Here is a 27,045-nt window from a genome sequence, read left to right as displayed (position 1 = left end):
TTTGTGTTTCTTGGTGGTTTTTTGGTTGTTTGTTTTAGCATCTTTCAACACCCTGCATTATCACATTCATGCATGCAAAACACTCACTTACACTACTGATTACTGATTACACACACCATTGTATGTTATACTTAGTTACTTTAGTTAATAAATATATATTTTGTTACTCCTTTTCTCCACGTTGTCTCCCTTTTGTTACGGGCTTTGAGCCGGTTCGTGACAAATGGGTCTTCCAAATGGACAATGACCCCAAGCATACTTCCAAAGTTGTGGCAAAATGGCTTAAGGACAACAAAGTCAAGGTATTGGAGTGGCCATCACAAATCCCTGACCTCAATCCTATAGAAAATGTGTGGGCAGAACTGAAAAAGTGTGCGCGAGCAAGGAGGCCTACGCACCTGACTCGGTTAAACTAGCTCTGTCAGGAGGAATGGGCCAAAATTCACCCAACATATTGTGGGAAGCTTGTGGAAGGCTACCCGAAACATTTGACCCAAGTTTAAATTGTTTAAGGCAATGCTACCAAATACTAATTGGGTGGATGTAAACTTCTGACCCTGTCACGCCCTGACCATAGTTTGCTTTGTATGTTTCTATGTTTTGTTTGGTCAGGGTGTGATCTGAGTGGGCATTCTATGTTGTATGTCTAGTTTGTCTATTTCTATGTGTTTGGCCTGATATGGTTCTCAATCAGAGGCAGGTGTTAGTCGTCGTCTCTGATTGGGAACCATATGTAGGTAGCCTGTTTTGTATTGTGGGTTGTGGGTGATTGTTCCTGTTTCTGTGTCTTTTTGTATGTCACCATATGGGACTGTTGCGTTTTCGTTCATTTTTCCGTTTTTGTTCTTTGTTTTCAAGTTTTCTAATTAAAATGGATAATCATCACGCTGCATTTTGGTCCTCCGATCCTTCTTACTACTCCTCCTCAGATGAGGAGGACGACGATCGTGACAGACCCACTGGGAATGTGATGAAAGAAATAAAAGCTGAAATAAATCAATCATTCTCTCTACTATTATTCTGACATTTCAAATTCTTAAAATAAAAAGTGGCGATCCTAACTGACCTAAGACAGGAAATTTTTACTATGGTTAAATTTCTGAAAATCTGAGTTTAAATGTATTTGGCTAAGGTGTATGTAAACGTCTGACTTCAACTGTAGAGTTCAGTGTGTCAAATCGGAGGGCCTGCTGTTCGGACCTCTGGCAGTCTATGGGGGTGCCTCAGGGTTCATTTCTCAGGCCGACTCTTTTCTCTGTATATATCAATGATGTTGATCTTGCTGCTGGTGATTCTCTGATCCATCTCTACGCAGACAACACCATTCTGTATACATCTGGCCCTTCTTTGGACACTGTGTTAACAAACCTCCAAACGAGCGTCAATGCCATACAACACTCCTTCCTTGACCTCCAACTGCTTTTAAATGCATGCTCTTCAACGGATTGTTGCACGCACCCGCCCGCCTGACATCACTACTCTGGACGGTTCTGACTTAGGTATTTGTAGTTGTCCACATATTCTAGGTGTCTGGTTAGACTGTAAACTGTCCTTTCAGTCTTAAATTAAGCATCTCTAATCCAAAATTAAATCAAGAATCGGCTTCCTATTTCACAACAAAGCCTCCTTCACTCATGCTCCCAAACATACCCTCGTAAAACTGACTATCCTACCGATCCTTGACTTCGGCAATGTCATTTACCAAATATCCCCCAACACTACTCAGCAAACTGGATGTAGTCTATCACAGTGCCATCCGTTTTGTCACCAAAGTCCCATATACTACCCATCACTGCGACCTGTTTGCTCTCATTGGCTGGCCCACACTACATATTCATCGCCAAACCCACTGGCTCCAGATCATCTATAAGTCTTTGCTAGGTAAAGCCCCGCCTTATCTCAGCTCACTGGTCACCATAGCAATACCCACCTGTAGCACGCGCTCCAGCAGGTGTATTTCACTGGTCATCCCCAACACTTACTTTGGCCGCCTTTCCTTCCAGTTCTGTGCTGCCAATGACTGGAATGAATTGCAAAAATCACTGTAGCTGGAGTCTTATCCCGATCTAACTTTAAGCATCAGCGGTCAGAGCAGCTTACCTGTACACAGCCAATCTGTAAATAGCACACCCAACTACCTCATCCCCATATTGTTATTTATCTTCTTGCACCCCAGTATCTCTACTTGCACCCCAGTATCTCTACTTGCACACCATTATCTGCACATCTATCACTCCAGTATTCATGCTAAATTGTAATTATTTCACCTCTATGGCCTATTTTTGCCTTACCTCCCTACTCTTCTACATTTGCACACACTGTACATAGCCTTTTCTGTTGTGTTATTGACTGTACGTTTGTTTATCCCATGTGTAACTCTGTGTTGTTTTTGTCGCACTGCTTTGCCTTATCTTGGCCAGGTCGCAGTTGTAAATGAGAACTTGTTCTCAACTGGCCTACCTGGGTAAATAAAGGTGAAATAAAAAGATGCTTTATTAATTTCAGGCCCAGGCAATTTGGCTGGGAACCAATCCTTTTCCAGATATTTTAGGGATCTCTATAGATGTACAGATGTAGGCAAACGTTGGCCTTAGCTAGCCTGTTTTATACTTTAAATCTGGCCCAGCACCTCTAATAAAGAGTATATTTTATGTATCATTGCATTGAGCTTTGTCAGTCCAGAGAGCCCGGGTGTCACGTTTCTGACCTTACTTTCTTTCCTTTGTTTAGTCTTTATTTAGTTGGTCAGGACGTGAGCTGGGTGGGTATTATCTATGTTGTCTGTTTCTATGTGGGGTTTCTTGTTTTGCCTGATATGGTTCTCAATCAGAGGCAGGTGTTAGTCATTGTCTCTGATTGGGAAGCATATTTAGGTAGCCTGTTTTGTAGTGTGTTTTGTGAGTGATTGTTCCTGTTCGTGTGTTCATCTGGTCTGTGTTCACTAATACATTCTATATCCAATAGATGGCGCCATGTACCATCTGTTTCAGGCTGATTCCCCAAAGATACACAGTACAGAATAGTACTATAGATTTTCAAAACATATTATTTATTAATAATGTTTGCAGGGTATGCATGCTGCCAGGCCTTCCTTTTTATAACAAAAACAAGTATATAGACAGAATGAATGCATTAATAGCATCTATAGACCAGAGTAAAGTTTGTTTTGTCCAAGCACCGTTCATTGGTTTCATTTTCGTTCCTACACAGCCTTTTTTGTGCCACAGGGCTGAACATTGTGAAAAATCTATCTTTAAAAATCGGGGCAATTCTCCCTTTTTGCACAGTAATAGAAATCAATAAAGCATTGCAGTCACATGTAGATTTCCATGTGTATCAACATAAATACAAAAACCTTCCGCATCAGGCCTGCTCTTAAAAGGTTATGGACTGTCATTCAATTTCTAAAGCCCAAATGTGGCCCTTGAAATTGGCAGTTTACATGTTTTTTCCCACTTGACCACATCACTACTGTAATATTCATATGTGTAAACATACTGAATTATAATTGGATGCATTTTACCGCCATATCATACTGTGCTATGATTGGTTAAGACCACCCAAATGGTTAGGTGATGGGCAGTTTGATCCTGGTTGGCGATACGTGAACATGCCAGTTATAGCTAGCTAATAAAGAGCTACGTTAAGAAATATCCTGTAGTACTGCATTTTATTATTTTGTACAAAGTGTGCAAAACAAGACAACTACTATTGTGTGTTTTCCACTCTGTACTCCGTCTGTGGCTGGATCGCTCTATCCGATTGTTCCTGGGAATTTAGTGGGAGTAAAATATCCAATACAAATGCCAAATGAGCAATGCATTGCTGCTCGGAACTACAGCCTAATAGATATTATCAGGGAGCTGAGCGGTTCAAATTAGAAATAAATGATTTTCCATGTCTCCTTCAGCTCAATCAGCCAGCTCTGCTCTGCCCACACTTCCATACTGAGCCCAGTGAAAATACAAAGAATCCATCTCTATCCAAGTGTCAGACTGCTCCAAAGTGTCTCTCAGTACCCTGTTGCTAGGTAACGTCTTTAGAATGCTGCTGTTCATTCAGACTTCCCAACCATTCATGTGTTGCTGTATGCCTCTCGTCGCAGAACTTTTATTAACATCCCGACTAGTAGCTGCTGCCTTCATTGCTTCCTGTTTATATTTAGAATGCATGGACCAACAGCAGCACTGCTGGAATACAAGAGACATTGTTGCATTATAGATATATTAAACCACCAAGAGCTCCAAAATGTATGACCAATGACCATAGAAACTGTATGTGCTGGGTGTGGTGGGGTGGTAATGCTTGTCTTTTTGCTTGGTTTGAAACGAAAACAAAATACACCTAGCCATTTGGTCACACAAGGCTCCAGTCGGTCTGATAACATATGACATTTTTTACCTTTATTTAACTAGGCAAGTCAGTTAAGAACAAATTCTTATTTAAAATGACGACCTACCAGGGGAACAGTGGGTTAACTGCCTTGTACAGGGGCAGAAGAACATATTTTTACCTTGTCAGCTCGGGGATTCGATTCAGCAACCTTTCGGTTACTGGCCCAACACTCTACCACTATGCTACCTGCCGCCCCGAGATATGATTGTCACGGTACTATGCGTGTTTGTGTTTAATTTCCGTGTATGTGTTGATAGGCGATTGAGTACCTTCGGGTAGAGACCTGATGGCTCTGATGAACAGATATGAAGAGCAGTTTGATGAGGCCATGGCCCAGTTTTACCTGATCAAATGAGTGGGCCGCCATTCCACTCTGTGTATCAGATGGGCTTTTTAATACGCTCAAATGTGCTGCACACCTGTGTACTGCTTATGTGAATCCCAGAATAGCATTGTGACTGGTAGAGTCAAGGTTCAAATAAGGTTACTACAAGGATAAGAGCCAAATAATAGTCACTCTTTGTTAGATCTCTCACCTGGGTTGTCAAATTGTTTGTTCTGGTCTCGGCTCCTCCCTGTCCTTCCATTCCCATTTGCTTTCTCCTGCATTCTCTCACATCCTCACTTCTTTCCTGTTGCAGAGATGTCAAACCAGAGAATGTTCTCATTGATCGCATGGGATACAACAAGCTAGCAGACTTTGGTTCAGCTGCCAAGCTCACTGCTAATAAAAAGTTAAAAGCTTTACTTTGAATGATCACACATCAGACAGTGACACAATTGTAAATACCAAAGGTAATGAATATACTAAAGATGATTCCTTATTTTTCATTTTGAATGTGTGGAGAAGGTTCCGCAAATTTTTTTTAACACAAATGGAATGCAATGGAAAATCGTTAACGACTCCAGCCACCCAAGCCATAGACTGTTCTCTCTGCTTCCACATGGCAAGCAGTACTGACATCAACAGGCTCCTGATCAGCTTCTATCCCCAAGCCATAAGACTGCTAAATAGCTAACATAATGGCTACAGGGACTATCTGAGTTGACCTTGTACTGCTTTTTGTACCATCTCTATGCCCACTCACAGGACTCTACACACTCACTGCACACTCCAACATGCACATAACATGCACACACATTTATACTGACTCCACACACACTCAAATACAATCATCATTTATACTGCTGCTACTCTGTTTATCATATATCCTGATGCCTAGTCACCTTACCCCTATACATATCTACCTCTATACATAGTATCCCTGCACATTGTAAATATGGTATTGGAACTAGGGCTGTTGTGGTGACCGTATTACCGCCACACTGGCGGTCATGAAGGCAGTCAAATTCCACGTGACTGTTTAGTCATGGTAGTAAGGCTTCTATAACCTCTGATGCTGCTGATGGTCATTGAAGCCTACCAAACTTGCTAACTGCCTGGTACTCAGCACTCCATTGTCCCTCTAATCACTCTGATATCAATGCAAATGTAATCGAAAATCTAATCAAACACTTCATGAGAGCCCATGAGCTCATGTTGCATATCATTTCTATAGGCTATGCAATTGCGTGAGAAAACAGTGATGGCCTCTTAAATAGAGGATCCCATCAACTTTCTATAGGCTAGGCCTACAATATTTATTTCTCAACTTTGCTAATATTAAGCGCATTGCTTCTCTTTACAACAGGAGTATAACCTACCTGGCTGGCATGAAAATTAACCACAGGAAAATAATCCTCCAATCGCTATTTAAGTGCATAGATAACAACTATTTTCTTCCCCTGCCCCAGTTGAGACAGGTGCATGATAATGGTCCAGTCTAAATCAAAACAAATTTCACACATATAATATTTAGTATATGTGAAGACAAGATTAAATCAAGAAAAGTCTGATGGGTGATAGGCTAATATTATCACTTGAACTATATATTATCACTGATGCCCAGCATAAGGCAAGAAACAATGCATTACTTTTTTTTGCAACTTTTTTTAAATCAATCATAGTCGCACACCTCATGTAGCCTAGCCCATAGGCCTATATGTTTTGATAAGGTTTGTATCACAACTAAAGTGGCCAAATAACTTTTTTAAATTGAGCACATTAATCCGCTTAACAATGGGTGTAGAGCCTAACTGGCATACATACAGTTGAAGTCGGAAGTTTACATACACCTAGGTTGGAGTCATTAAAACTCGTTTTTCAACCACTCCACCAATTTCTTGTCAACAAACTATAGTTTTGGCAAGTCGGTTAGGACATCTACTTTGTGCATGACAAGTCATTTTTCCAACACTTGTATATAGACAGACTATTTCACTGTATCACAATTCCAGTGGGTCAGAAGTTTTCATACACTAAGTTGACTGTGCCTTTCAACAGCTTGGAAAATGTCAGAATGTCATGGCTTTAGAAGCTTCTGAAAGGCTAATTAACACAATTCGAGTCAATTGGAGGTGTACCTGTGGATGTATTTCAAGGCCTACCTTCAAACTCAGTGCCTCTTTGCTTGACATCATGGGAAAATTAAAAAAAATCAGACAAGACCTCAGAAAAAAAAATTGTAGACCTCCACAGTCTGGCTAATCCTTGGGAGCAGTTTCCAAAATGTCTGAAGGTGTCACGTTCATCTGTACAAACAATAGTACGCAAGTATAAACACCATGGGACCACGCAGCCATCATACCACTCAGGAAGGAGACACGTTCTGTCTCCTAGAGATGAAGGTACTTGGGTGCGAAAAGTTCAAATCAATCCTAGAACAACAGCAAAGGACCTTGTGAAGATGCTGGAGGAAACAGGTACAAAAGCCAGACTACGGTTTGCAACTGCATGTGCAACTGCACATGGGGACAAAGATCATACTTTTTGGAGAAATGTCCTCTGGTCTGATGAAACAAAAATAGAACTGTTTGGCCATAATGACCATCATTATGTTTGGAGGAAAAAGGGGGATGCTTGCAAGCCGAAGAACACCATCCCAACCATGAAGCACGAGGGTGGCAGCATCATGTTGTGCGGGTGCTTTGCTGCAGGAGGGACTGGTGCACTTCACAAAATAGATGGTGTCATGAGGAAGGAAAATTATGTGGATATATTGAAGCAACATCTCAAGATATCAGTCAGGAAGTTAAAGCTTGGTCGCAAATGGGTGTTTCAAATGGACAATGACCCCAAGCATACTTCCAAAGTTGTGGCAAAATGGCTTAAGGACAACAAAGTCAAGGTATTGGAGTATCACAAAGCCCCGACCTCAATCCCATAGAAAATATGTGGGCAGAACTGAAAAAGCGTGTGCGAGCAAGAATGCCTACAAACCTGACTCAGTTACACTAGCTCTGTCAGGAGGAATGGGCCAAAATTCACAAAATGCTTATTGTGGGGAAGCTTGTGGAAGGCTACTCAAACCGTTTGACCCAAGTTAAACAATATAAAGGCAATGCTAGCAAATACTAATTGAGTGTATGTAAACTTCTGACCCACTGGGAATGTGATGAAAGAAATAAAAGCTGAAATAAATAATTTCCTCTACTATTATTCTGACATTTCACATTATTAAAATAAAGTGGTGATCCTAACTGACCTAAAACAGGGCGTTTTTACTAGGATTAAATGTCAGGAATTGTGAAAAACTGAGTTTAAATGTATTTGGCTAAGGTGTATGTAAACTTCCGACTTCAACTGTATGCAGTACATGAGTTTCAGGTTTGGGGATGATAATTTTCACCATAAAAATGCACCTTTGATAATAAAAGCATTACATGCATAATCACATTTGCAGTCACTTTTGATGGTGTTTTCCTGCTAAATGGAACATTTAGCTTATAGCCTACTAATCTGTGTGCATTGCTGCATTTTTAATGTGAAGAAATAGCCTAATAGTTTATCAACATTTTAAGCTAAATGTTCTGATCTGTTGCGTTAGCCTTATTGCATAAAAAAAGATTTTGGGGATCTAGTGGTTCTATTAATTTGGGATCTATCACATCCCACAACTGTCCCAGACTATGTTGTATATTTATTTCTCGCACAATAGAATACATCAACTTTTGTACTATGGGGATAGTAGATTGACATTGGCTAGTGCTTTTGCTGTTTGTTAGGCCTACTCATCTTGTTGGCTGACAAAAAGTAAATGTGGACAGTTCTTCCAATATGCGCCTCAGAATTGGATAAGGATGCACGCAGTTGTGTTCCCGATGTGTCTGTCTTCACTTGTAGCCTGTGAGAAAGACCCAATCACGTGACGGAGAGCCATGTGAGTGAGAGGTGTTTCAGAGCACACAGCATGCAGGGAGAAGGGAATTATAATTATTATACTCTGCCCAAGGGCACAATGGCCTCTGGCCCCAAAAGGCATGGATTTTTTAGGGGGCATTACGGCCACACAAAGGGGATGCTGCTGGGAAATTCGAGGCATTATCAAGTCCTTGTCAAATTGTGAGTGAGAGATTGATGAAGTGTGTACAGCCAGCGCAAAAAAAACAAAGCATATCTCATGCCTTTCTTGCGACTTTTTTCAAAATCATCATTAGAGTTGCATCATGCTATCAGACCTCAGGATAAGTCCAGGATGCAGACAGGTCGAAGTAACAAAAGTTTATTACAAAAACAGGGGGCAGGGAAACGACAAGTCAAGGGCAGGCAGAGGTCAGTAATCCAGAGCAGAGTCCCAAAGGTACAGAACAGCAGGCAGAGGTCAGTTATCCAGGGCACTGTCACAGGGTACAGAACGGCAGGGTAAGGGCAGGTAGAATCGTCAAAACCTGGAAAACAGGAACTAGAGAGAAAACAGGAGTATGGCAAAACCGCTGGTAGGCTGAACAAGACGAACTGGCAACAGACAAACAGAGAACACAGGTATAAATACATAGGGGATAATGGGGCAGATGGGTGACACCTGGAAGGGGGTGGAGACAAACACAAAGACAGGTGAAACAGATTAGGGTGTGACAATGCAACCTTAGAATGTAATACAAATCTAAACATATAGCCCAACGTTTGTATCACAACTAAAGTTACATAAATAACTAAGTGAAGCATATAGGAGTACCTGTTTCTTTGTTAACTGCTTTTATTCAGCTTTGTTCAATTGTATTCTTCATACTATAAAATAATGCCACGGAATTCTAAGCAAATCTTGTCTGCTAAATTAACTAGTGCAGACCACAGCCATATGGCATAGCCAGATCAGGACCAAACGGAGTATGCGTTTCTGTTCTTCTGAAATAGGTCTAAAGAAACATGATATGAAGAAAATGTAGTCTGTCTAAAATAAATAATGGATTTATAGGGAAGGTGTAAGCTATATTACATGGATTTATTAGACTTTTTAAAATGTAGATGTTCCAAAAGGTTTGCACCAGTGGAAGCCAGGAGATGCTAAATGTGTTTAAGTAAAAATGGTCCATTACCATGAGTCCAGCAGTTATTTGCTTGACAATTACCAGCTGATGAAATTTTGTGAACACCACAGCCCTAATTGGAACTGACCCTGTATATGTCTTCTTACTTTCTCATGTTCTTATTTCTGGAGTGTTTTTGTTCTACCTTATGTTATTTGTAGTGCTACATTGATATTGATTACTGCATTGTTGGGTTTGGAGCTTAAAAGAAAGGCCTTTCACTGTACTTGTGCACGTGACATTAAAACTACATGTTTACTGTTATATTTATGTTGGTATCTGGTTTATACTGTAATAGCAATAAGGCACCTCCTGGGGTTTGTGATATATGACCAAATTACCACTGCTAAGGGCTGTATCCAGGTACTCCACTTTGCATCGTGCATAAGAACAGCCCTTAGGCGTGGTATATTGGCCAATATACCACACCTCCTCGGTCCGTATTGCTTAAATATAATAGCAGTTATAACTTTCATATAATAACGTTGATTAATGTGGAGATGATGACTAAGGTGACAGTAACTCGGATGTCCATTTTGCAGGTGGTAACCCCCAGGGTACCTGTTGGGGCGCAGTACTACCTGTCCTCTGAGGTGTTGAGAGCTATGAAAGGGGGTGTCCCAGTGTAGCTACGGCCTGGAGTGTGACTGGGGCTATTGCCTACGAGATCATCTACATCAAGTCTCCCTTCACTGATGGCACCGCCACCAAGACCTCCCACAATATCATGAACTTCCAGGTAGACCCTTTTCCAATATACACAAGGGCTTGAATTGCCAGGGACTTCACAATACGATATTATCACAATACTTAGGTGCCAATACAATATGGATTCTCACAATTCTATATGATTCGATACTGCGATTTTGTTGTGATTTGATTTTCCAAACATATTACTCACCATGTCTGCTGCAGAGAGCATGAGAAAATGTGTTTTGACGAGACAGACCCACCACTCAATGTGCTTCCGAATAAAGAAAACATATTGTACACAGCGTAATCCACACACACACGCACAGTAGTAGTAGCAGTAGTAGGATTCACTACAGTCTGGCAGGAGGCCAGCTCTCTCCAGAGGAGGGTGTTGATGACAGATCACTGTGTGTGGGATCCTCAGGTGTGTGCTGGGTAAAGGCTGTGTATATATATACACACACACACACACTATGTATAGCCTATTCATTACACTAGGATGAGGTAACATATTCATGAGAGAAAAGCTTGTGTGTTAGAGTTCAGAATCACTGAATAGCACTGAGATGTGATTAGAAGATGGCAAGAGCCTTTAATTGACCAGATATGGCAAATTTCCTCATTGATGGTCACTATTTACAATTGTTGTCAGCGTAAATAGTCAAACCTGTGAAATTAGAATTATTGTGAGTAATTCTATTTTTATAAGAGGATCTACTGGAATGTCTTTCCTTCCATGAAATAACTGATGTGTTGACCCCAGTGGAAATAAAATTGTAGCGAAATTCAGTTGTGTCGCTTGTCCAGGCACTTGATCATAGAGCTACTGTATTAGGATCCTTTGTTTAATTGACATGTTCTGTTAATTGTCTATCATATCAGATGTAGCCTGGGTAGCCAGATTAAATGGGCTATTTGTCAAATATGCTATAATCAAAGGAACGTTAGTGAATCTAAATACTTCATGGGGATAAAATGCTGTTAAAGATTATCATTAGATGGTGTGATTGCTGTGTGTCTGAAATGCAGAATTGTGTGTGGGTTTGTGTGATTGGTTTGTGTGTTGTGGGGCTGTGTTTGTTGACAATTGAGTGAGTGCAGAGCAGAGCAGATAGCCTAGCACGCTATAGGGCTCCAGCTGATTAGCCGGAGCTGCTGCAGTGAAAGAGAGAGAGGGAGACACTACAGTGTATGTATTAGTGGGAGAGAGGGAAGGAGACAGAGGAGATTGTGTGTGTGTGTGTGTGTATGCCAGTTGCGGCGCTACATCCCCTCTCCTGCCTCACTCTTCTATCACTTCCCCCATTTAAAAAAAATCTGTTGCCTCTTTCACGGCTTACCTCTCTCACACTCTCCCCCTCTCTTCCTCATTCGTTCTTTTCTCCCTTCCCTCCTCCCGCAGCCCTCGCTCCCTTCGTTCCGACGCTCCGCGCCGAAGATGATACCTCCAATTTTGAGGAGCCTCCGGAGAAGCATCGGCCCTGGCAGGCGGATGGCTAGCGAGACCCTGTGCGGCCGAGCTTCCAGGGCCAGGACCTGCCCTTTCTAGGCTGGTTCTTCAACAGGGCGTTGACAGCACTGGCCAAGTCTGAGTAAGTACTGTACCTTGAGCTGCGTCAGTCAGTCGAACCCCTCTCCTCTCCCCTTGATAAGTGTCAGTCACAGGTGGTGGCTGGTTTGCCTTGTGGGTTGAAATTGAGCATTGCCACAGCAACACTCTCCAGGTATCCTCCAACCATGTCTTTCTATATGCTGCCTGGGTCTATTGGCTGTTTTTTTCTCATCTGCAGTGGCAGTGCTTGGCTGGTGGCTTTATAATGGCTTGGTGGCAATGTGCTGTCAGACAGAATGAGGGGATTCCCCCCCTCTCTCCTGTCTCCTTGGAGACAAGCCCCTATTTCATGCATTCTAACTGACTGTTTTTACCATTGAAACACAGCTGTCTGTTTGAGAAATGAATGTTGGGATTGAGAATAAGAGGAGTGCCAGTGGTTTGTTGGCATCTGTCTACCTCTTCGACTGCTGTGGAGATCAGACCGATCAGAGCAGTGTGGTAGGAGAATGTAGCTTGCTTCTATTATTGAACCTTCACAGAGCTGGTTGGTATTCCGGTGAGTGTCGATGTCGTGCACTGCTGTGAGGTAGAGGAAGACTCTCCCTCTTCTCCCCAGTTGTGTGCATGTTAAGGGGCTCTGTCTTTGTTATTGCCCCTTGGTGTATAACGGCTTTGCCAGTTTAACAGCGGGGTGGTTTGTTTGATAATTGACTCAACTAGTTAGGGGTTTGCTAAATGCTAATTCCCTAATAATGCCCCAGCTGCATTTCTAGCACTGACTGTTCCCTGCGGCAGGTTAATTGCAGAAGCTGCTAGATACAGAGGAGCAGGAGGACAAAAAGACAAAAAAATACTAAACAAAAAGCAAGATTGGGCTAGTCAGAGAAAGGAGGGATGCAGATTGGTGAAGATAATGTATTTTTATGGAAACCAGGATGTTTTTTGTCTCCACCCCCATTGTTCTCCCTTTCTTTCTCTCTCCCCCGCTCTCTTCCCGGTTTTTACATTCACATCTTTTTCTTCTCTACCACGGTGCTGTAGAGCTCTAACAAACAGTGATCTGTTTTTGGTTTTCTTTTTTGCTCTTCTTTTAATGACAACAAACAAGCAGCTCAATCAAGACAGAAGTTTGTGTTACCTATGCAGATTTTATTAAAATGCTCATTATGCCCAATGATGGGAAAATGCAGATCAATCCAGGCAAAATGCAAATCGACATCTGTTTAGCAGACTAGGAGCAGATGGGATCTCCTGTAGCTGACCTGTGCAAACATGTAACCACACAGAACCTGCCCAGCCATCAGTTCTGGCTATCTTAGACAATGTAGCCAGCACTGACCATCCATCTATTACCTCTGCACAGTGTGATGCCGGCAGCAATACCCATCGTGTGTTCGCTGTTGACCAGCCTCCGTCTCTCCCAGGGGCATTGAGATGAGGGATATATCTCGCTCAGTACGCCCTCAAGGAAAACTGGTGCTGATTTTGTTGGATGCATGTACCCATTTCTGTCATTTCAATGTATCAGTCAGTTTCAATCTGTATTAATGTGTTGGTGGTCCTGATCGCTCTAGGAAATGTGCTATTGTGTTTACACAGCAGATTTCTAGTTTGGCATTTGACTATTTTCTCATGGTTTGTATGTTCATAATGTGACGGACCATTTGTCGTTATGTAAACAAGATTCTCTATGATAGATATTGGTGAAAGTGGAATCTATATTGTTTTCATATGCAAATATTCATTAATGTCATTCACATCTTTTTATAGTAGTCAGGGAAAATACAAAATGGTTCAAACATAATCCTTTTTGATTGAATCTATAAAAACATGTTTTCCAGAGCCAGAAAACTAAATGGATCCCTGTGAGATTTAAGCACTTCATTTCTATGATATACTGTGATCTGTAGTGGTGAAGGAATGACAGCAAGAGAAGTCTTCATTTTTTAAGAATTAGGTCTAGACATCATTTGTTTACTCCTATGACAACAAAAACATAAGCCTGTGATAAAAAAACAAGTGAAGAAAGTCTCTTATTTTAAGTCGATAGTTCCGTCCTCCAACATCAAGCGGTCGATTTATTGTACCTTCCCTTTAATATCTTAATCCTCTCAATTAGTCATCTAAATACCACACATTAACCTTCTAAGCATGAGAGGATTGACTTCAAATTCAATGTCTGCCGACTCTGTTTTGACTTTTCAGATTGACTCAACATAGTCTAGAATAGATGGACGCTGTACCAAATTATATTGAGAGGAGAAATAGGCCTAGTTGCTTTGAAGCAAAGCTAAATGAAATGGTATTATAAATGCATTCTTTTTTAGCTTGTATGGCAGTCATGAAATAAGCTATTGAGTGCCAATAAAAATTACACATATTTGTCAAACTCAAGGAGCATATGCCTTTGCGTTCAATTCAAAATGTATTTATTTTTGTCAAAGAATGGTGTATTAAATTTGTTCTCCCCTATGTCTTTTCCTAGGCCAGTGGCGTCAGGCCTCAACTCTCCTGCCAAAACCAACTCCATGGAGAAAAAGCTTCATATTACAAAGCAAAGATCTAGTTGAAACTCATTGCAAATGTCACAAGGTAATGTGCAGCTTTTGTTTTTTTTCGCTTTTCCCCCTGGAAATGGGCCACATGTTAATGAGCATTTTATCTTTATTTTAATAACTAATTGAAAATCACGGAGAAATTAGGAGATTGTAGTGGAGTTAGAATGTGGATGATGCGCAGCATAGCATACATGACAGACTCTCTAGCTGGGTATTGATTTCAGTGCAACTATAACCAAGAGTCTTATCTAGAATCAGCTTTTAAACCAATCAATAACAGTTAATTAATTATGTATTGATTACCAGATATCGCCTGCCCTATCTTGTGACATTTACAGTGATATAGAGCAAACTTTAAATATAAGCACCTTTTGAGTGACAATATCCCTTCTCCTTTGATAAAATTGTATACAACTCTGAGAAACCTTTGGAGTGACAGTACAATATTACGTGTCGGTGTCTCTTGTGGCTTACGCCCTAGATGGAGCAGGAGATCTCTAGGTTTCAGCGCAAGATGACTGACCTGGAGTCAGTTCTGCACCAAAAGGATGTGGAGCTTAAGGCCTCTGAGACCCAGAGGACCATCCTGGAGCAGGACCTGGCCACCTACATCACAGAGTGCAGCGTGAGTACCTTATTATAGTGCATGATCTCAAAATATGTCAGTGTGTTGGTTTCTTATCTACATCTATACGTACAGTAACTACATCAGAGTTCAGTTCAGTGCGACTACCTTATAGCGTGTACACTGTTACATCCATGTTGCAGTAAAATACATGTTGAGGTGACATATTTTAGTGCATTGGGATTCAATTACAAAGTAACACGTGTGCATGTGTTTTGTGTGTTTTTTTGTGCATGCATGTATGTGTGTGTGATATATGCGTTTCAACAGAGCTTAAAGCGCAGCCTGGAGGCAGCACGTGTGGAGGTGTCTCAGGAGGATGACAAGGCTCTGCAGCTGCTGCATGACATCCGAGAGCAGAGCAACAAGATGCAGGAGATCAAGGAACAGGTAGAATTATACTCCCTTACGGTGAACATCATGCTTACTAAACTCACACCAAGGGTCGTATGCATCAAGCATCTCAGAGTATGGGTTCTGATCTAGGATCAGACCCCCCTGTCCATCCAGCTTAGCCTATCCGTATGACGTAAAAGGCTAAACGGATCCTAAATCAGCACCTACTCTGAGACACTTGATACATACGGCACCAAACCTACTAACTAACCCTCTGCCTTTGAGTTGTAACACAAACTAAGGCTGTGTCCAAAACTCAAGACATCTCCCCTTGTTAGATGTTCTTCTAAAGGAAACACAATTTTGTAGACTTTCCCAAAATCTAGAACAAATAAAATGCACTCTAGTAAGAACCAATGATGTATATCTATGATCAGGACTCCTGAAATCACTGAATGGTTGATGAGAACCATTTTAGTTCATTGTGTAGCCTAGTCCTAGCCAGTCCAGTGTTACTGTTCTGCTCTTCCATCTCTGACTCATTATGCATTATACGGTCATCATTGGAACATCCATCATACAGGAAACGCTTTCACATTTGCAATGCATATACACTTTAATTCAGTATATTGCACTCATTACCAATTCCTCTCACTATAGTATTTATCTTTATTGTAACTCAATTGTGTGACCCTTCAAACATAGACACAAGGACACACACACTATCCTTTGTAGAAACTAGCCTGGCGTAGCTCTGCAGTCTAACTCTCTGGTCTGCTGTGAATCTCTGGGTGAATGTCTGTGGTAGGACATCTAGGAGCCAGTGGATGATGCCCTCTGTGGCAGGCAGCAGTATGAGAAAGGGAGAGTTCCACACCCACCATAGGGATCAGGCTTAGCAAGCCTCTCTTAGTCTGTGATTCATCATCATATACTGTCCAGCAGCAGAAAGGCTCATTCTACGGCTGTTAGTACAACAAGCCGTTTATACCCACCGTCTCAATGAGAAGCTCATTCTACAGCTGTTAGTACAACAAGCCGTTTAAACCCACCGTCTCAATGAGAAGCTCATTCTACAGCTGTTAGTACAACAAGCCGTTTAAACCCACCGTCTCAATGAGAAGCTCATTCTACAGCTGTTAGTACAACAAGCCGTTTAACCCCACCGTCTCAATGAGAAGCTCATTCTACAGCTGTTAGTACAACAAGCCGTTTAACCCCACCGTCTCAATGAGAAGCTCATTCTACAGCTGTTAGTACAACAAGCCGTTTAAACCCACCGTCTCAATGAGAAGCTCATTCTACAGCTGTTAGTACAACAAGCCGTTTAACCCCACCGTCTCAATGAGAAGCTCATTCTACAGCTGTTAGTACAACAAGCCGTTTAAACCCACCGTCTCAATGAGAGGCTCATTCTACGGCTGTTAGTACAACAAGCCGTTTAAACCCACCGTCTCAATGAGAAGCTCATTCTACAGCTGTTAGTACAACAAGCCGTTTAACCCCACCGTCTCAATGAGAAGCTCATTCTACAGCTGTTAGTACAACAAGCCGTTTAAACCCACCGTCTCAATGAGAAGCTCATTCTACAGCTGTTAGTACAACAAGCCGTTTAAACCCACCGTCTCAATGAGAGGCTCATTCTACGGCTGTTAGTACAACAAGCCGTTTAAACCCACCGTCTCAATGAGAAGCTCATTCTACAGCTGTTAGTACAACAAGCCGTTTAAACCCACCGTCTCAATGAGAGGCTCATTCTACGGCTGTTAGTACAACAAACCAGCGCTGGTCGGATATTATCAATTAGAAATGGGTTTGTGAATCATGTTCATCTTTCCCTCGATCCTGACTAGTCTCCCAGTCCCTGCCACTGAAAAACATCCCCACAGCATGATGCTGCAACCACCATGCTTCACAGTAGGGATGGTGCCAGGTTTCCTCCAGATGTGACACTTGCCATTCAGGCCAAAGAGTTCAATCTTGGTTTCATCAGACCAGAGAATCTGTTTTCTCATGGTCAGAGTCTTTAGGTGCCTTTTGGCAAACTCCAAGCGGGCTGTCATGTGCCTTTTACTGAGGAGTGGCTTCCACTCTACCATAAAGGCCAAATATATACACTCCTTTCTTGAAAAATGTATATCTTTTCACCTATTGAAACCTGGGATTCATACTTTAGTGGTAACATTACTGTCCTTTACTTTCATTGAAAAATATCCTCAACTTGCTGATAGGGAATAGTGGAGGAAATTGTTGGAAAGTTGTGTGCTCACTATTAGTAAGGGGAGACGGGGAAATTGTTACAAAAGTCTTTAGATCTATTATAGACATGTTGGCGAACCTATTGGACATAGGCCTTCAGTGTGTGACCGGCTCTTGATGATAAAAGGACAGCAACCGTAATTCCAGCAATCATGTAGGAGTGCACTTTTTGTAAAACACAAAAGGGCTAGTGGTGTAGTGGAGGCTATACACAGGTAGGTATACGCCCGATACCCAATTGTTTTTCAGTGGGCATTGCGTACACTCACTTCTTAATCCCTCCTGTTGTGTATCAAAGTAGTGTAGTGGAGGTATAGACATATTAATAATGTAGTACAATAGCGAAATCATGCACAAAGTAGCCTACACATTCGCAAAGCACGTAAAATATATTCACATGCGCACAGCCTAGTTTCAGCATTATATTATCTGCAGGCAGCAAGAGCGTGTAGCTCTCAACTGGTTGTCACATGGAGCAGCTCACAGAAGAATGACATCGGTAGCCGGTAGGTATTTCAACTTATGATACACTACACGATCAAAAGTATGTGGACACCTGCTCGACAAACATCTCATTCCAAAATCACGGGCATTAATATGGAGTTTGTCCCCTCTTTGCTGCTATAACAGCTTCCACTCTTCTGGGAAGGTTTTCCACGAGATGTTGGAACATTGTTGTGGGGACCTGCTTCCATTCAGCTACAAGAGCATTAGTGAGGTCGTGCACTGATGTTGGGCGATTAGGCCTGGATCGCAGTCGGCGTTCCAATTCATCCCATGGGGTTGAGGTCAGGGCTCTGTGCAGGCCAGTCAAGTTCTTCCACACCGATCTCGACAAACCATTTCTGTATGGACCTCGCTTTGTGCACGGGGGCATTGTCATGCTGAAAGAGGAAAGGGCCTTACCCAAACTGTTGCCACAAAGTTAGAAGCACAGAATGTCATTGTATGCTGCAGCGTTAAGATTTCCCTTCACTGGAACTAAGGGGTCTAGCCAAAACCATGAGAAACAGCCCCATACAATTATTCCTCCCCCACCAAACTTTACAGCTGGCACTACGCATTTGGGCAGGTAGCATTCTTCTGGCATCCGCCAAACTCAGATTTGACGTCGGCCCGCCAGATTTTGAAGCGTGATTCATCACTCCAGAGAATGCATTTCCACTGCTCCAGAGTCCAATGCCGGTGAGCTTTACACCACTCCAGGCGATGCTTGGCATTGCGAATGGTGAACTTAGGCTTGTGTGCGGCTGCTCAGCCATGGAAACCCATTTCATAAAGCTTCCGACGAACGGTTATTGTGCTGACGTTGCATCCAGAGGCAGTTTGAAACTCGGTAGTGAGTGTTGCAACCGAGGACAGATTATTTTTACGTGCTTCAGCACTCGGCGGTCCCGTTCTGTGAGTTTGTGTGCCCTACCACTTCGCAGCTGAGCCGTTGCTGCTCCTAGACGTTTCCACTTCACAATAACAGCACCTACAGTTGACCTGGGCAGCTGTAGCAGGGTAGCAATTTGACTAACTGACTTGTTGGAAAGGTGGCATCCTATGATGGTGCCACATTGAAAGTCACTGAGCACTTCAGTAAGGCCATTCTACTGCCAATGTTTGTCTATGGCGATTGCATGGCTGTGTGCTCAATTTTATACACCTGTCAGCAACAGGTGTGACTGAAATAGCAGAATCCACTAATTTGAAGGGGTGTCCACATACTTTTGTATAATATAGTGTATCTACCAGTAAATGCTAACTAAGGCAACAATGGGTATGCAAACCAGGGATTGAACAAGTTTGGTCCTTAGTCTAGTAGGTTAGTAGGCTATTTGCGAGTCATCCTGACTGTTTGCATGAACATTTCTAAAGGCTGACAGAATGATATAATGCTGACTTATCAATGGGGAGGGCATTTGTTTTGCTCAATTGAATTAAAAGGCAACTACACTTTCCAAAAATATGTTTTCGATTTTTCCCAGACCTCAAAAATGGTCTCTTGATGTGGTTGGTTTAAGTATTGTTGTGGACATCAGTGTGAAGATCTGAAAAATCAATAGGAAAATATAGAATTTTTCACACAGGACCCACTACACCACTGCATAGGGCCGATTTGAAAGACAGCAGTCCATTCACTCCGACATAATAAGTCAGTAGGTCCCAATCATAAGAATACAAAAACAACCATTAGGCAAAGCATTTCCCAATCGAAATGTACCACTACTACAACGCATTGCAAAAAACATTTCCCATTTAACACACAAAGTAACCACTGATCTAAGGTTTAAATGCAACAATGTTTCACACAGGTTATTTTCAAAGAGATGGCTAACAACAGCAAGCGTGCTGCAATAAAAAAAACACAGTTCCACTCACCAGATGATGATCATTTGCAACTTTACTTCTTGTTGAAAGTTATTCTTGAAAAGGGAGAAGCTAACAAACTAGCAACAACATCCTCTTCGATAACACCTGCTGCAGCCGCTGCAAACTAACCTACAACAAAAGCTAGCTAGAACTTGGGAAAACTACTGCTCACTATCAGACAGTGACCGGTTGGCCTTTAAGAAGGCAGAAGTTTCCATTCATTTTTGTAAAAACAGTCCCACCATTACAAGTCAATGTGATTGGTTGATTCTTCTGTCACTCCAAAATGTTGCCCTAATACATTTGATTAGTAGATGCATTCTATCAAGCTTCTGATGGCCTGCTAGGCAATGGCTGACTTAGCTAGCTAAATATATCTCCCCAGAGACCACAAATGAAAAATCCTGATTGGATCTTTTTTTCTCTTCAGTGTTAACCTTTCTAACAAAAACTGAACAGATTAAATCAGAACATAATTATATTATTAATCCTTAGAATTTCTATGAAAGCGTAGAAGGCTCTTATTGTTCCCCACTGTGTTTGGGTTAGTAAACTTTGGTGAGTGGCTCTATTTGCCCTCAGCATGCATTTCTTTTCACCATTCTGAATGTCTAAAAGATCCATATGTTTTTTCTGAAATATGAACACAGAAATACTGCACATTTTGAACTCTTATTGTGGTGACGATTTGACAAAATTACAGTCATGGTCTTGAATTGGACCCAACATTTTCTGGTCTCGGACCGCTCGTCTCCCTCCCGGTCTCGGTCTTGACTCGGTCTCACCCCCCTCTCCGGTCTTGGTCTTGACTCGATTCTCTCCGGTCTTGAATAGGTCTCGCTTTAGGTGGTCTCGAACACAACACTGTATATTATGTCTCTTCCTTTGCCTTCTGCTCCAGGAGTACCATGCCCAGCTGGAGGAAATGCAGGTCACTATCAGACAGCTGGAAGAGGACCTGTCGGCCGCCCGGCGCCGTAGTGACCTGTACGAGTCAGAGCTTCGAGACTCCCGGAACACTAGCGAGGAACTCAAGAGGAAGGCTGTGGACTACCAGCAGAGAATCCAGAAGGTGTGTGTGTGTTTGTTTGTTTGTTTGTGTGTGTGTGTGTGTTTGTGAAACTGAGTAGGCCAGGAGAGGAGGTTTTTCCTGTGTTGCCACTGAAAGTAATCTACAGTTGTTGTGAACTGTGAATGCTAACATGTATGCATGTCTCCTCAAGGCGAAGGAGCAAGGGAAAGCCGAGGTAGAGGAGCTTCTTTGCAAACTGGAGAAGGTATGTCCTAATGTCCTGTCCATGGATGAACTGTACTGCTGAGGAGATAATAGACAATGTGCTCACTCATACTCTTCAAAATGGTTGGGTTCTGAATCCTCGTTTTGTAAAGTCCATAGGGAATGAAATGGATAATATCAAAAATGTATGTATTGCCTTGCACTGATGCGTTTTGGCCTCCGCCTTCTTCAGCATGCAGAGATTGGATCCCATTATTAATAGATCAATTTCACACATTGACATTACAGTCAGCTAATCTTTCACACTGTTTTTCAGACCAATGCTGAACAGCAAGTGAAAATCCAGGAACTCCAAGACAAACTTTCCAAGGTACATTTTCTATTGTTTTCTTCTGACGAGACACTATGGGAATTGCTTGAACTGATAATTAGAAATGTTGTTAGATATTTGCCAAAAAAGGTTGACCTATCCCTTTAATGGACCCAAATTAATAGTTAGTCATCAGCTGTCATCACTGTGGTCCAATAGGTACAAAGCGCTGAATAGTTTTGATGTAATGAGTCATTGACATTCACAATTGACACAAGTTGTGATAAAAAACTATTCTTGGCTAAATGCTCTCGAGTGGCACTGCATCTCAGTGCTAGAGGCGTCACTACAGACCCTGGTTCGATCCCGGGCTGTATCACAACCGGCCGTGATCGGGTGTCCCATAGGACACCCGCACATTTGGCCCAGCGTCGTCCGGGTTAGGGGAGGGTTTGGCCGGGGTAGGCCGTCATTGTAAAATAAGAGTTTGTTCTTAACTGACTTGCCTAGTTAAATAAAGATTAAACCCAAAAATAAAAAGCAATTTATTTGCATTGTGTCATGCCCTTTGCTCCCTCTGTGTTGGAAAACTTGGCATTAAAAAGTAATGAAGCCTAAGGGGCTTTGTTGTCTCCACACGCTGTTTCGTTTGACCCTTGACCCCAAGGCTGTGAAAGCCAGCACAGAAGCCACAGAGCTGTTGCAGAACATCCGGCAGGCTAAAGAACGTCTGGAGCGGGAGCTGGAGCGCCTGCGAAGCAAGGCCGACCCCAGCGACACCCTCCGACGACGTCTCAGAGAGACCGAGGTACAGACTAGACAGTCATATTTGTGATTGTTTGTTTTATTGTTTGCATTGTAATATCCATGTATTTCAGTGTTGTTGACTGTCCTGTGGGTATTATTATGAACTTGAACGTTGTGTGTCCTGCAGGAGGGTAAGAAGACCCTGGAGAATCAGGTGAAGCGTCTGGAGATGGTGGAGCGGAGGGAGATCAAGCTGAAGGACGATATCCAGACCAAATCCCAGCAGATCCAGCAGATGGCTGATAAGATCCTGGTGAGAGATGAGGGATAAGGTTCCTCTTAAAACGCTGACTCCCCTCCACTCCTCTATCCCTCTCTTCCTTACCCCCTTATCCCAGAACACAGGGTAGAGTGGGCACATACACACACACAGTCGTATACATATGCACAGTCGGATGCACACACACACACGCACACACAGGGAATACCCTGCTTGCTGCCCCATGGCATGCACACACACACACATTTCTTTCTCTTGGGATGTCCCGCCTGCTGTCACGAGCCACAACAGATCCGCCGCTCACACAGGGGACGTCTTTCCTTACACATTCCGCTGGCTGTGCTGCACTCCAACATGAAAGGCCACCACTACCACTGTGTCATGGACAAACAGCTCTTCCAAGCGAGTTTCTCTGTCATGGACTTAGTGACAGTGTGGATAGTGCTTTCATCATCCATACTGTGTTTCCTTTTATGTTCATTTTGTAGTTTCTTCTTGTTACTTTGTGTACATTGTGGATATTCATGGCTGTGTGTGTTTTGGCTGGTACAGGAGCTGGAGGAGAACCTGAGGGAGACCCAGTCCACAGCCCAGCGGATGGAGGCTCACCTGGTGCAGAAGGAGAAGCTCTACGAGGACAAAATTAAGGTAGAGTGGACTTTCAGTCATCCTTGCAACCTGCATGATGAGCATGCTGTCTTTCTATATTGAAAAGTGTGGACAAGTCAGCTACCTGGTCACCTGGCTTTGTTGATCCCCTTCAACCAGGGGTCATGTTCAATACGGTAGACCGTGGCAAAACAATGTTTGCAACTGAAAAACAGAAATCTGTGTTCTTATTGGACATGGTCCGGTAGTACGTCTGCATTTCACTGTTTCAGTTTTTCTCCCTGCTGAACACTATCCAGGTCCTTGAGGCCCAGATGAAGGTGGACCTGGCAGACAAGGAGAGCTTGGAGTTCAAACGGGCCCACCACCAGGAAGAGGCCCGGGAGAAGTGCAAGCTCCAAAGTGAACAGAAAGCAGTAAGGACCATTTTCACAGAGATGTATATAAATAATACAATGTCAGAGAAAGAAGTAGAACACAATCTCATCAATTCTGCTCCAGCCTTATTTCTCCTGTTCAATTCAGTGATCAAACAGTGCTAAGAAACCAACATGAAACAAGGAACTGCCAAAAAAGTTTTAACTAGCGTACTCTGCACTTTTTACCTGACTGCACTTTGAATCTAGTTATTTAAAATAGTTCTGCACAAAGCTGTGTTGATTGTCCATACAGTAGGTGCAGGACTGTGTAGTGCAACAGTGCTTTCATTTTGGAGAGGAAAATTCTGTGCAAAGTGAACATTAATGTGAATTCAATCGCTTGTATGTAAGTCGGTCAGTCGCGAGACTGTAGATAAAAGTGGAGATGAGAACATTGAATGAAACGCATCATAAGCTGCATGTTATTGACCAGAAGCAAGCCAATTTAAGCGAGCAAGCTGAATAAAAGGGGCAGTGTATGCAGGAGCCTCAGAGATCTCTGCTACAGTTTGTGATTGTTTGAGGACAGATTCTCTGACATGGTTATGGGCTAAGTTCTGTTTGTTTTCTTTGGCGCTACGCTCAATTTGTCAACGGGAATCTTGTGGAGGTTAAAGGCTGGGATAATTCAGAGTATTCTGTTACACCGGGTCACTCTGCAAAGTCCTGGATTAAGTCTGTAATCTGGTTAATGTGATAGACTTGAGTTAGCTCCCGCTAATAGGCTTTTGGACCAAAGCCAGACGACATTTGACATTGACAGAAAGAGATTCTGGCCTGCACCTAAATGTAGCTTTAGCCTATGTATTCTATTCTTTTAGCGTTTCAATACAGTAGCTACAATCAGAGCCATATGTTTCATTTATATGGCTTTTATATTTAGTCCCAGTCTGAATATATGGGTCTGGCTACAATCTTCTACCATTTCTTAAACAGTTTCAAATGTCTGTGTTTTGATGGAAGTGATGAACAATGAACAGATATTTTTGTGTGTGATGAAAGCATTTTGCTTCATAAATAGATAGGATCACTTTGCATCCACGTCTCAATTATTGTGATACAGTGCTGCCTTGTGACATTTTTCACACCCGCCCTGGCACAGGTTTCAATTTATGTTCCCTTAAATTGAAAGGTAGAAATGCATTAAATTAGTTTTTTATTTCACATATTATTTCAAATATTTACATCAAAGTGTGATGCACTTCCTTTTTTTCCAGACTATCAACGCTATGGACTCCAAGATGAAGAATCTGGAACAACGGATCGCCGAGCTCTCCGAGGCCAACAAGCTAGCCGCTAACAGTAGCATCTACACCCAGAAAAACTTGTGAGTCCTAACAGTAGCATCTATATCCATAAAAAACATGTGAGTGTGGTGGCCTTCAACTGGGACTCCACACCCAACTAAACCCTCATGCCATCCCTTTATAGAACCAAAGTTGCATACAATACCAAATAAGTTTACTATTATCCCCCAAACAATGCATTTGGGTTGAAACCTCAATGGTATTCTCTCTCTCGGTCTCTCTGTCTGTGGTTGTGGTTGTGGCAGGAAAGCCCAGGAGGAGATGATCTCGGAGCTGAGGCAGCAGAAGTTCTACCTGGAGTCCCAGGCGGGGAAGCTGGAGGCCCAGAACGCCAAGCTGGAGGAGCACCTTGAGAAGATGAACCAGCAGGAGCAGAGCAAGAGGAGCCGTCTGCTGGAGATGGAGACCAGGCTCAGAGAGGTCAGAGTTGAAGTGAATTGAATTAACATTATTGATCCCCAGAGGGGAATTTTGACAAATGGGAGAGGATCCAGAGGAAAGGAGAAGGGGCCACTTGTATGGCGCAACAATAAGACTTTATTGGCTGGTTTCCTAGACACTGATTAAGCTTAGACCTGGACTAAAAACCATGCACATCTCCATTGAAAGTAATTTCTAGGCCAGGACCAGGCTTAATCAGTGTCTGGGAAACCAGCCCTAAAAGTGTTGACTTTGGCTGACATTTACACAAAGCTACTTGCATGCAACTTCAGTTGCAGTTTCAAGTGATACATCACCTCAAGCAACTTTACTGTTCCAAAGAAACAATTAATGCCTGATTAGACCCACACCCATGTATTATAAAATCCAAAGCAAAGCGATGACCCTTTAACCTCTGACCCTTTAACCTTTGGTATTCTAGATGGGCCTGGAGCATGATGAGCAGAAGCTGGAGATCAAGCGTCAGGTGACGGAGCTGACATTGTCGTTGCAGGAGAGGGAGTCCCAGATCAGTGGGCTGCAGGCAGCACGCCATGCCCTGGAGAGCCAGCTGCAGCAGGCCAAGACAGAGCTGGAGGACACCACCGCCGAGGCCGAGGAGGAGATCACCGCCCTCAGGGTAGGAGAGGATATGAGAGGACGTTGGCAGGACAACCAGACAAGTCAACCTGCACAGCCATACACGCACATACACAACCAACCTGCCTCATGTAAATCACACCAGAGGTCAAGAATAATAATACATAATAATATATGCCATTTAGCAGATGCTTTTATCCAAAGCGACTTAGTCATGTGTGAGTACATTTCAGTTGCGGGTGGCCCCAGGAATCGAACCCATAATCCTTTTTGTTTCTTCAGGCTCACAGAGATGAAATCCAACGCAAGTTTGACGCCCTGAGAGACAGTTGCTCAGTAAGTGGAATTCCAACAAATTCTAAACGCAGGAAATGGTAGTATAGCATGTTGACTTTTTTGTGCGTTCAAGCAAAGCAATGAAACACCTACTTATTGAATTATGTTTGGTTGTGTGTGTTTCCCCCCATCAGGTGATAACAGACCTAGAGGAGCAGCTGACCCAGCTGAGCCAGGAGAACGCCGAGCTGAACCGACAGAACTTTTACCTATCCAAGCAGCTGGATGAGGCCACGGATGAGACGGACGACCGCCTGCAGCTGGGGCAGGACGTGGACCGCCTCCGCCGCGAGGTGGCCGACCGAGAGATGCACCTCAACAACCAGAAACAGGTGACAGACATTTGCTCATCATTTGTTCTCTCTAACTTCCTGAATGTTTGTTGAATGTTTGTGATACTACGTTCAATGACTGAAGAACAGCTGGACCTGGGGCTGGGAGATATGGCCAAAATATCATATCATATGGTATTTTATAAATTTTTTACAGTATTTTGTGTTTTAGATTAATAAAAGTTCTAAATTTGCTTTATGAGTAGTGCGTGACCCTAGGGTGGCAACACATATATTCTAAGTGATTTCAATGGGTCTTTCTC

At 42.6% G+C, this 27,045-nt stretch overlaps 1 pseudogene; it reads left to right on the top strand.

The window, feature by feature from the left end:
* The first annotated feature begins 4,574 nt into the window (after positions 1-4,574).
* The window catches only part of LOC120064788, a 63,782-nt pseudogene continuing 41,311 nt past the window's right edge, over positions 4,575-27,045 (top strand).

This window comes from Salvelinus namaycush, chromosome 20 (assembly GCF_016432855.1).
Source record: "Salvelinus namaycush isolate Seneca chromosome 20, SaNama_1.0, whole genome shotgun sequence".
In the NCBI taxonomy this organism is placed as follows: domain Eukaryota; kingdom Metazoa; phylum Chordata; class Actinopteri; order Salmoniformes; family Salmonidae; genus Salvelinus; species Salvelinus namaycush.
The sequence above is the reverse complement of the archived record's forward strand: the minus strand, read 5'-3'. Positions and strand labels throughout refer to the sequence as shown.